Below are 13,244 nucleotides of genomic sequence, written 5' to 3'. Positions count from 1 at the left end.
AAAAAAGTTTCATTCCAGTTTACAACTGAAATTTCATTTTGTCTGAATGATATCTGTGATGTAGAACTCAAATAATATACAAGTACCTTACTATACTAGCTCCTCATGTTTAAACCAAACAGGGTCCTTTAGATTGAAACTAAATTGGATCGTGTAAGTGAAAGTCATACTGAAAAGCAAAGGATAAAAAATAAAACAAACAAATTATTTAACAAATTGTTGGAGTACTTATTTTCTCCACATTGATATCTTTTTTGTATAAAAACTAGAAATATCGCCATGAGGAACCATATAAAAGTATTTTCAGATATATTTTTGTAATGGAGACCAGTTAGCCTGCAATAGAACATTATAACTGCCAATAACGTCTGCTATGTTGTTGATTTTATATGCCTTAAACAAATTATAAAGGAAATATTTATAAAATTTGCACAGATATAATTGCAATGGCTCTATGTTTTTAGTGCTTTATCCCCTGTAATGTGAAATTTAGCTATTTGCATACAACTAAGTATAATAATTGTTTTATATTTCCAAGTTGTTATTTATGAAATTGAATGTAATATTTTTGTGAGTTAGAATAACATATATCAACATATATATATACAGGGCGCACAATTTGATAAAACTTTGAAATTTGAGCAATATGCTGACATTTTGAATATCACAGGGAATTCAAACAGAAAACTATATCTTTAAATATCCCCCATTTTCAAGATATTTATTCATTGTCATGAAGGCTAACTGGTGTTCAGGAATACAGGATATTTTACCATATCTGAATAGTGTGGCTGGAAGATCATCTACATTTGTGGGGATAAACTTTAAGATCACAATCTTATTCAACCCTTTGATTAAAGTGATATATTACTCAAGTGAATTTAATGAATCTAGATCTATACTATCTCTCTGGGAACACTCACACTTAAAATATCTAGCTTTAAGTACAGTGTTTCACCTTTGGTATTCATCTAATCAACAAATACAAATATATCATGATTTATTCCCTATCAGCTCACTAGTTGATAGTGACTTTTAAAGAAAAGTAATCTAATTAGGGTTCTTCTGTATTAACTTTGAAGTAAAATATAACTACCTTATTTTAAATTTTTATTTACTTATTAAAATAGTTGAAAATTGGATTTAGTTTAGTTCACTTGGAAGATGATGATGATGATAATAATAATAATAATAATAATAATAATAATAATAATAATAATAATAATGGTTAATTAACTTTCTTACTATAAACTACTTGAAATTGCTTTCATTTCTCCAGAAGGACTATCAATTGGTACCATTAGTTAGACTTATGTCATCTTTAGGTAAATATGTAAATATCTTCACTTGCCATTTAGACATTGCAAATAGTGAATGAGGAGTCAAAGGTTGAGCATTTCTCCTTGACATGTTATAAATTTTTTTCCCTTTTTGAGAAAATGATATTTTGATAATAAAATGAGTGAAAACAAAAGAAAGAGCAAACTTGAGTAAAAATGATAATGGTAATAATCATGATAATTAATCATAATAATAATAATAATATAAAATGAAGAAAAGAAGAAAAAGAAGACAAAAGCAACAAACAGACAAAAAAACACTGGTAAACTTGTCAGTGGAGTTGAAAAATTGTTAAGAAATCTATAATTTTTGATAGACAAAGAAATATTTTTTAAATATGCGAACTAACCAATAAATTTGGCCTGCATCATTACTGTTATTGGCTTTATTGTTGTCAGTTGGAAATATTTTTTCAAAAGAGTTTGCTGTTGGATTTGTTTTCTTACAAAGTCCTTTCTTTCTGTGTACAGTTATCTTTATGTTTCCCTCTTTCTTTCTCTTCTTCTTCTTCTCTCTTCTTTCTCTATTTCTTTCTCTCTAAATAAAAATAAATCTCTCAATTGCAGTTGATTCCAATACAATTTATATATTTTTTCTTGTACATGTCAAAGAACATATTGCAGAGAAGCAATAAGAATACAAAGGAAATTTAAAAAAAAAAAAAGAATTAAATATTTAAAAAATATTATATTTTGCTAGACAAAAAAATATTCTATTCCCTTTCCATTTGTCTGAATTTCTTTTTCTCCAGACCTAAAATTATTTACCCTTTATGGGGCAAAAAGTTCTTATTGTAACAATATTAAGATATATTTCATTAAAATAATTTGACAATTTTTTCCATTATTGATTTACCAAAGACCAAAGATAAAATGCTATTTATCTCTCTCAGTTTCTCCCTCTCTCCCCTCTTTCTCTCTCTCTCTCTCACACACATATTTATATACATACATACATACATACATACATACATACATACATATATATATATATATATATATATATATATATATATGCATACACACACATACACACGCATATCTATCTAACTATCTATTTATCTATCTATCTATCTTTAAATATATATATACACACTGAAATCTCTTCATGGAAAATAGTCATCTTCCTTGCTTTCATCTATTACAAAAATAAGATAATCCTTAATTCAACAAGTTCCAAATCTTTTAGTTTTTGACATTGTGTAATAATGTGTGTATTCTTACAAGATACAATCACTACTTGGATTTTATGTGTGCGTGTGTGTGTGTGTGTGTGTGTGTGTATGTGTGTGTGTTGGATAGGCTAATTTTCTTGGACTGCTTATTGCCATTTTATAAAGTAAGCTGGCTCACTAGTATTTGGTCTGAGTCTGAGAAGCTACCAATATCAATATTTATTATTATGATGAAGGTGGCAAGCTAGCAGAATTGTTAGCATTCCAGATAAAATGCTTAGTAACATCTCATCAGCCTTTACTTTCTGAGTTCAAATTCTGCTGTGAAATAAGTACTAGTTGACTACTGGGGTCAATTAATCAATCAACCAGCCCCTTCCCCTAAAAAATTTAAGGCATTGTGCCTATAGCAGAAAGGATTATTATTATTATTATTATTATTATTATTATTATTATTATTATTATTATTATTAATATTTTTATCATTATTATTATTTTGTTATTGTTACTGTTGTTTTTTTCAAGAAACGAAAAGAAAATGAGAAAAAATGTAATGTTTTTCAATTAAATTTATAAGCATGTTGTTTAGAAAATAATTTCTCTCAGATTATAACTGAAATGTTATAATTTTTTATGTTCTTCATTACTGTCTACAAGAATTTAATTCTGTGGGCTTCACTCATCTCATGAATTATCACAGAAAAAAAGTTAAGGATGCTTACCTTTTTTTCAATCCCTATGAAACAGTTGCTATATTTTTTTAAATCTCTTTTATTTCCTTTCAGGGATTTTTTTCTTGATAATTTTATTTCAATTCTTTTCCAAAATTTAGTTTTAAAATATTTTATAAGTTTGAATTTTGTAACTCTTGTCCTTGTTTGGAAGCTTTCTTCTCTTTTTTTTTGTTTTGTATTAATAAATATTTCATTTTTTAAATATATTCTCTTCTTTTTTACCATACATAAGTTTTTTAATAAATGCCACCTCTTAATATTTTTTTATATTATTTTTTTTATGATACTTAATTTAAGAAATTATTTAAAATTATCCAGTTATTAAAAAAAAATGATATCAAATTAAAAAGATTTTTGACTAAAAGATTTAATGTAAAAAATACTTTTCATTCTAAAATGTAAAGCTACCAAAAACCAAAACTAACAGAACTTTCCTGTTGTCTCCAACCAACCACCCAGCCCTCCCAAAAAAGGAAAGAAATTTTAAATGTTAATTTTATGACTGCAGGAAATGTATAAGAATTTTCAGATTATCTTGTCTTAGATCAAGAAGTTCTTTAGCCTTTGTTTTTTGGGGGATTTTTTTAAAGTCAAATAGATTTTTCTGATACAATAACTGTTCTAGTTACAACTGATGCTACATTAATAAAAAAAATATATTTTATTGTTGTTCATGTTGTTACATCACTGTTGCATCATCAAAACCATGTAATTAAGAAGTAGAAACATAAGCGTAAGTTTTCAATGAGATACCCTGAAGTCTTTAGTCAAACAATGTCTTATTTTTGTATTTGTGTTTGTTTGATGAGTGGCTTGATCTTAAATTCTGTTTTGAAACTGAAGCAATTACATTGTGGAAGAGAAATTTTAAGAACTCACTAAAACTGTTGGGTTTACTTTTTGTTTGTTTCTTGAGATGTCAAATTTTGTGTCCCACATCTGCAACTTTGTCACTGACTTAAAGCCACTACAGCTGATGAAAATTATTCACTGGTAAGTTTCAATAGGCCTCACAGCTTTTCCTTTATAACTCACACCTTTTTTGTTGTTATAGTTGTTTAATCTTTGAACATATGGGCCTAATGAATATTTGTTGTTTAATATTAAGACATGGGTGGCCATTAGTCATTTTTTGGTTCAATTTTTCTGCAAAAGTTTTGGTTCAGTTTGTCCACAAATTTATGTTTTATTTCAGCCATTCTTTCTTTTACTTTCTTCCTTTCTTTTCTCTTGATTGTTTTGAATATATGAAAATGTTGTTGGCTATGTATATAAAAAGTATGTTTGAAATATCTTGTTCTATAGAACAAGACTTTTGAATTTAGATTCTAGCTTAGTTGATATATATAACTGTGTGTCAAAAAATGTGGAGAGCAAATAATAATTTTAAAATAATATAATAGATAAATTATAATATTTTCTATAACTCTGTACACACGCATACACAAACACACACACACACACACACACACACACACACACACACACACACACACACACACACACACACATGGAGTGACACTGCCTATTGATGTTGAAACCATGAAAATATCTGATTAAACAGTTGAGGATAGGATGTTCCCTCTTAATGTCTTTATTATGTCTTCATTCTGTTGTTATCTCTGTAAATTTTTAGATAGTTTTACTTTTAATTGTAGTAATTTTTTATGCAGGAGTTTGTTAAAATTTGATTAAATAAATAGCAGTAATGGTTACTAGTTTTTTTATGTACAGGTAATTGAATTTAGGACTTTATGAGGTTTAGAAGAAGTGAGGCACACACACACACATGCACACCTACACATATGTATACACATATATACACAAATGCATATGTGTATAAAAACTGATCTGAGGTGGAGATGATTTTCTTCTATATATTAGCTAATTCACTGTTGGGTGTGGCTTCTATAAATATTACACTATTAAGCTGATTGACATTGCACCATGTACTGAGTTGGGTTTTTTTTTACTGTTCTTGTAACTACTATTTTCCATCAGAGCTGGAATTGCTGGAGATGGTGCACATTTTTTCATGTTGTGGTGAGATGAGCAAATAAAACAAAAAATGGCTACCTCTAATTTTGATATAGCACTGTACCCTTGGTAAAATGATGGCATTAACTTTATCATTAAAATAATTCCTTATGCTGCTGATCACCAGTTGGATGAAGAAAACACTGTGTACTAGACGATGTATAACAATTCTATCCATGATAGTACAAAAGTCACTACTTACTTACTTGTACTTGTGGCAATATTCACCTTGGGTAGGTTGAGTCGGCTTCTTCCACCACCCTCGAGGCATCTCGAACCATGGCGGTAGAAGAAGTTTCGTGGGAATATGAATTTCACAAGCGGTCCCCAACAATCCCACATGTAGAGACATCCTGTTTGCCGCAGATTGTTCGCAGACGCAGGGACAGAATGACCGAGGAGCTGCTGGTTGCCAAAACAGACACTCCGAGGATTTTCACCAGAGCCCCGTCTGCCGGGTTGTGGCCCTAATACCACTCGGTGTCAGACCAATCCGCCTTGGGTGGCCCTACCAGGTACCAAAGTTCCCGATGGCATAGCTCTGACACTACCCGTTGCCAGTGTCCCCACCACAGTGAGGAGGGGATGGACTTTGGGGACGCCCCACTAGACACCCCAGTAAAAGATTACCTATAATGGACAGCATGCTATGGATAGAGAATAAAATTCTTAATGGGACAACCAAGCCATGCATATTCCACATATATTGTAAATTATCCATGACAGACTCACTTATAACTTAAAACGATTCTGATATGTTGGAAACTGCTAAACTGATCATACTAATGGCATATTTCAGAAGACTAATGAGAAACCTTTCACAAATGTGCTAATCTGAAGAATAATAAGACTACCTTCAGTATTATATTTACCAAAATGTAGTTATCTGGTTACACTGTGGTTTGAAATAATTTCAAAAACTGATTCAAATGAATATATATATATATATATATATATATCTATATATAAATATATATATATATATATATATATATATATATATATATATACATACATACATACATACATACATACATATACACCTCTACCACCCATATCCTGCTGCTCCTCCTTCTGTTCTTCTGCATCATGATGTTCAAGTACGAAGGAGAGGAATTGCCATTTTGTCACCTTCTCTCACTCTCACCAATCTTCTGTCACCACACTATTTTCTATTCACCTTCTTGAACATTAGAGTTTAAGAGTATGATACCTCCTCCTCATCTTCCATTACTGTCTCCTCTACCACTTCTCACAACAGTAAATCTTAATGAATCTGTATCACCCATAATGCTGTAACTTCTCTCAACTCTTTTGCTTTGTGATTTACAAAGTGGCCTCTCTAGTTTTTGAGGCACAAATAAAGTACCTAGTACACTATAAAGTGTTGGCAAATCAAGCAAAAGAATCACAGGGTTGAGAGGACCCTTTTGCCTTGCTATAGTGATGGTGCCACAAAAAAATGTACCTAGTGCTATCTATAAAGTGGTCGGTGTTAGGAAAGATGTCCAGACATAGATACCAAGCCAGAACTGAGGCATTAGAGCAAGATCAGGTCTTCTGATCCATTGGATCCTCTCAAAGCATCCAACCCATGTCAGAGAAGAAATGGGAGGCAAAATGCTACTGCTGATAATGATGATGATGTGATGATATGCACACACACAGAGTCACACACACACACACACAACACACACACATGGAGTGACACTGCCTATTGATGTTGAAACCATGAAAATATCTGATTAAACAGTTGAGGATAGGATGTTCCCTCTTAATGTCTTTATTATGTCTTCATTCTGTTGTTATCTCTGTAAATTTTTAGATAGTTTTACTTTTAATTGTAGTAATTTTTTATGCAGGAGTTTGTTAAAATTTGATTAAATAAATAGCAGTAATGGTTACTAGTTTTTTTATGTACAGGTAATTGAATTTAGGACTTTATGAGGTTTAGAAGAAGTGAGGCACACACACACACATGCACACCTACACATATGTATACACATATATACACAAATGCATATGTGTATAAAAACTGATCTGAGGTGGAGATGATTTTCTTCTATATATTAGCTAATTCACTGTTGGGTGTGGCTTCTATAAATATTACACTATTAAGCTGATTGACATTGCACCATGTACTGAGTTGGGTTTTTTTTTACTGTTCTTGTAACTACTATTTTCCATCAGAGCTGGAATTGCTGGAGATGGTGCACATTTTTTCATGTTGTGGTGAGATGAGCAAATAAAACAAAAAATGGCTACCTCTAATTTTGATATAGCACTGTACCCTTGGTAAAATGATGGCATTAACTTTATCATTAAAATAATTCCTTATGCTGCTGATCACCAGTTGGATGAAGAAAACACTGTGTACTAGACGATGTATAACAATTCTATCCATGATAGTACAAAAGTCACTACTTACTTACTTGTACTTGTGGCAATATTCACCTTGGGTAGGTTGAGTCGGCTTCTTCCACCACCCTCGAGGCATCTCGAACCATGGCGGTAGAAGAAGTTTCGTGGAATATGAATTTCACAAGCGGTCCCCAACAATCCCACATGTAGAGACATCCTGTTTGCCGCAGATTGTTCGCAGACGCAGGGACAGAATGACCGAGGAGCTGCTGGTTGCCAAAACAGACACTCCGAGGATTTTCACCAGAGCCCCGTCTGCCGGGTTGTGGCCCTAATACCACTCGGTGTCAGACCAATCCGCCTTGGGTGGCCCTACCAGGTACCAAGTTCCCGATGGCATAGCTCTGACACTACCCGTTGCCAGTGTCCCCACCACAGTGAGGAGGGGATGGACTTTGGGGACGCCCCACTAGACACCCCAGTAAAAGATTACCTATAATGGACAGCATGCTATGGATAGAGAATAAAATTCTTAATGGGACAACCAAGCCATGCATATTCCACATATATTGTAAATTATCCATGACAGACTCACTTATAACTTAAAACGATTCTGATATGTTGGAAACTGCTAAACTGATCATACTAATGGCATATTTCAGAAGACTAATGAGAAACCTTTCACAAATGTGCTAATCTGAAGAATAATAAGACTACCTTCAGTATTATATTTACCAAAATGTAGTTATCTGGTTACACTGTGGTTTGAAATAATTTCAAAAACTGATTCAAATGAATATATATATATATATATATATATATCTATATATAAATATATATATATATATATATATATATATATATATATATATATACATACATACATACATACATACATACATACATATACACCTCTACCACCCATATCCTGCTGCTCCTCCTTCTGTTCTTCTGCATCATGATGTTCAAGTACGAAGGAGAGGAATTGCCATTTTGTCACCTTCTCTCACTCTCACCAATCTTCTGTCACCACACTATTTTCTATTCACCTTCTTGAACATTAGAGTTTAAGAGTATGATACCTCCTCCTCATCTTCCATTACTGTCTCCTCTACCACTTCTCACAACAGTAAATCTTAATGAATCTGTATCACCCATAATGCTGTAACTTCTCTCAACTCTTTTGCTTTGTGATTTACAAAGTGGCCTCTCTAGTTTTTGAGGCACAAATAAAGTACCTAGTACACTATAAAGTGTTGGCAAATCAAGCAAAAGAATCACAGGGTTGAGAGGACCCTTTTGCCTTGCTATAGTGATGGTGCCACAAAAAAATGTACCTAGTGCTATCTATAAAGTGGTCGGTGTTAGGAAAGATGTCCAGACATAGATACCAAGCCAGAACTGAGGCATTAGAGCAAGATCAGGTCTTCTGATCCATTGGATCCTCTCAAAGCATCCAACCCATGTCAGAGAAGAAATGGGAGGCAAAATGCTACTGCTGATAATGATGATGATGTGATGATATGCACACACACAGAGTCACACACACACACACACACACACACACATACCTTTACACCATAACAAGTTTTGGAACAGAGTAGTTAGAAATACAATAAAATGAGGAATTAAATAAATTTGATAGTGTAATGTTTGTAGATGCCACACTCCATTGCAAATTAGGTAACAAGTTTAAGAACAACCTCCATTACATTAATCTTATATTGGGAAAGTATCTTCTACTATATCTCCAAGCTGATGAAAGATCTGTGAGTAGATTTAGTTGACAGAAGCCTATTTTGTGTGTGTGTGTGTGAGACCTCACCACCACTTAATAACAGGTGCTGGTTTGCTTATGTCTCCTGTAACTTAGTAGTTCAGCAAAAGGAGACTGTCTTTATATATAGATAATACATATATATATATATATATATATATATATATATATATATATATATATATATATATATTATATATATATATATGTATATATATGTGTGTGTGTATAGCATGGAAGGACCTCTACATAAAATATCTTGGCTACTTTCCAACATCCTGAAACCCATACTCTCCACCTTTCCTGGACACATCAAGAACTCTGATGAAGTCATCAAAAGACTGTGCCAACTGCCCCCAGACCAACACAGACAAAACAGATATGCCTTTAGTCTTGATGTTGTCTCCATGTACACAACAGTACCAGCACACTTGGTGGTGAACTTATTGACTGACTGCATAGTAGTGTCCAACATCCACTACTTCAGACTTACTGCAGCTGATATACATCAACTTTTCTCCATCATCGTGGACAACGCCTATTTCTCTTTCCATGACCACATATACAAACAGACAAAAGGTCTCCCTATGGGATCCAGTCTCTTGGGCCTACTAGCCATCACCTATATGAACCATCTGGAATGTTGAGCACTCAACATCTGCCACCCATGTGCCTTCTACACCAGGTACATAGATGACATCCTCAAACTTACATCCTCTCATGAAGAGGCTGACAGAATATTCACAACATTGAACAACATGGACATGAACATACAGTTCACTATAGAACATCCTGACAACACTGGATCACTACTGCTACTTGACTTCCAACTGAAAATAACGGAAGAAGGAGAGATGCACACTGAGTTCTACAAGAAAGCAGCCAGTAGAGATATGTTTGTCCAGTACAGTTCAGCACTTCCACTTGGTGCCAAAATAGGATATACCAGAAATGAACTTGCACACATCCACAGCAAGTGCAGCAGGACAGAGGACAAGCTGACCCACACTACACACTTCCTAGAGATATTGAAAACCAACGGGTACCTTATATCCATTGCAAATTGGCTTAAGTACACAAGATTACCAACACAGAAAACCCAACAACACATGCTTCCTTAAAATACCCTATTTTAGCGAGAGGGTAACTACAGCCATCCGAAGAGCCATAAGAAGAGAAAGACTAGACATACAACTAGCCCACTCCGGCCCCTCTCTGAGAAGACACCTTGCAAAGAAATGAGCAAAGGACAGCAATCAATGCATACCAGCAAACTGACCAATCTGTGACACAGACTTATGCTAATGAGTAAATGTCATGTATAGAATACAATGTAACAAATGCAACAAGTTCTATTTGGGTAGCACAACAAGACCGTTACACATTCGCATCAAAGAACATCTGAACACGAGAGCCTCCTCCTTCAGAAAACAACTAGACAGATGCCAAAACACTGACAAAAGCATAACAGTCACAACTGAGGTCAATGAAAGAAATTTGGGTAATCTAAGAATTAAGGAAGCTATCCTCAGAGACAGACTTGGCCCCCAAATTAACAACAGGCTAGAGGTTGGCAGTCAATATATTATTTAGCTCCATCTGGATGCATGTAGGTTCACTTTTAATAACATGCTCATGTATGATGTATATAAAAAAAGAAAAAGAAAGAAGGAGAAAAAAGGAAACTGCATGTATAATACATAACTTAGAAGCAGTGCTACAGATGTGCCAGCACACACGAGCTTGAGACATGGCTGCCCTCATGCACTTCTCATGAGAAATTCTGGAAGGAGCTTCGTAAGACCACTGCAGAGATGCTTCTGGAAAAAAAAACCTTGGAAAACTGATTATAGCAGTAACTTGATCAATTTCTAGCAATATCTAAAGAAGGAATTTTTATATTCCGATGTATTATATCAGACTATGGATGATTAAATTATAACAATTATTATAGTCCATTGTTGTTATTATAGTGCATTGTTGTGCCATTCAAGACACATTATATTTTACAAACAATACATACTACAATACTCTCATATATATATGTGCATGTGTGTGTATGTGTGTATATATATATATATATATATATGATAATAATATTAGGGAGTATAACTCCAAACTTACAGGGGAAAATTCAATTTAGTATTAAATCAAATTTCACAATATGAATATATGATATATATAAATTAGAGAAAAACCACTATTATGCGATTCAAACAATGATAGACATAAACCAAATCACCAAATCATAAATAAAAAATAAAATATATTTTAAAACATATAACTAGATCACAAAAAGTACAAAAATGAATAACCAATATATAATAAGTAAAAAGACTATGTACATTTCATGGCTATAATTTAAATTCAAATTACAATTAAATTTAAATTTAATCGAAAAACAATTCAATTTAAAATTATAGTCACTCCTCAGTTCAACAATAATAACAATAATAGTTAAATAAATAAGCAAAAAGAATTAAACAATATTTCTTAAAGAAATAAAATCATGATTGTTCTTCTAGAAGAAATTCCATTAACTAAATTTGAAACTTAAAACATTAGGACCAGGTGCCTATAATACATTTATCATGTTAAATATTTAAGGTAAAAAATAGCACAACAGTACACATTATTGACTTATAAAATGTTTAATATACTTTGTAATGTATTATGGTCACATAACAAAATACAGTGTCCCTATAAATTATCAATATATACAGATACATATGTGATTTTATGTTATTTATAAATTATTATTTGTTAATCCAACACTTTTACCATACAGGTAAATACATCAACTTAGTAAGAATATATAAATTTAGTAAACTTGTATTAGCAGCAGATATTTTCACTATACTTTATATGTACACATAGCCAACAACACTCAAAAAGGAAACCCTCATCACAAGAAGGAGAAAGGAAAATGTAAGGATGGATGACTGATTGTAATAAAACATCTTAATTTATAGACAGAAGAACTGAATCTGAAAGTGAGAAAAAAAAAGTTCATGTCAAAAGCTCAAACAGGCTCAACAAAGAGAGACCTATCAATACTCACCAGTATATTATTTTAAATAGTTGTAGTGGAATTTGTTAGTGATCATGTAGTAGAGGTAGGGCAACAATTTTAACACCTCAATAAATAAATAAAAATTGAATATAACAGTTGTTGCATGTTCTAAAAAGGCTCTTCCACTATCTTATTTATGATTTTGTAAAGAGTTGGATTAATTACCATTTTCATCAGTTTTGAATTATTATGATTGTATATGTTTTTTTTTTTTAATGTCAATTCAAAAGAAGATTGAAAAATTTCCAAATGTTTGCTATCTGAAAAAATATGTATTCAGTTATAAAGTAGTCTTTAGTGAAGTGGTTTGCTTCCTAATAATTCCTGTAATTTAAACCATTGTTTCCTGAACTTTTTTTTCCCAATTCAGTGCCACTTTAATTAATTGGGCCCCAGTACTTCCTATTAGTAGTAAAAATTGTTATTTTTCAGAAAAGTGATTGGTGTGGTACTAGGAGGTATAGAAAAACAATAAAATTTTAAACAGTTAATTTACAATTTATCAATCAACATTGATTTAGGCACTTTTAATTCAATTAATTAAACAAAATTATGGATTTTTTTCAAGAGATAACAACTTTTCAAAATCTAATAGTCATTTCACATCAGTTTTTGAGACTACTTTAAATATTTACTTTAGTGTAAATTAATCAACTTAAAAAATATACAAGGGCAAGCCAAAAAGTAATGCAATTTGTTTTATTATATAAAAAGCAAGGAACACAAATATATCACACATCAAAATAT

The 13,244-nt window shown here is 32.2% G+C and overlaps 1 long non-coding RNA gene across 1 annotated transcript; it reads left to right on the top strand.

The window, feature by feature from the left end:
• Positions 1-2,450: 2,450 nt before the first annotated feature.
• On the top strand, positions 2,451-9,519 carry LOC118763628. The gene is made up of 2 exons (XR_004999391.1): positions 2,451-2,621; positions 9,466-9,519. It is a non-coding gene; the product is annotated as an uncharacterized LOC118763628 (long non-coding RNA).
• The last annotated feature ends 3,725 nt before the right edge of the window (positions 9,520-13,244 follow it).

This window comes from Octopus sinensis, linkage group LG5 (assembly GCF_006345805.1).
Source record: "Octopus sinensis linkage group LG5, ASM634580v1, whole genome shotgun sequence".
In the NCBI taxonomy this organism is placed as follows: Eukaryota; Metazoa; Mollusca; class Cephalopoda; order Octopoda; family Octopodidae; genus Octopus; species Octopus sinensis.
This window is presented reverse-complemented; position numbering and strand designations above follow the sequence as displayed.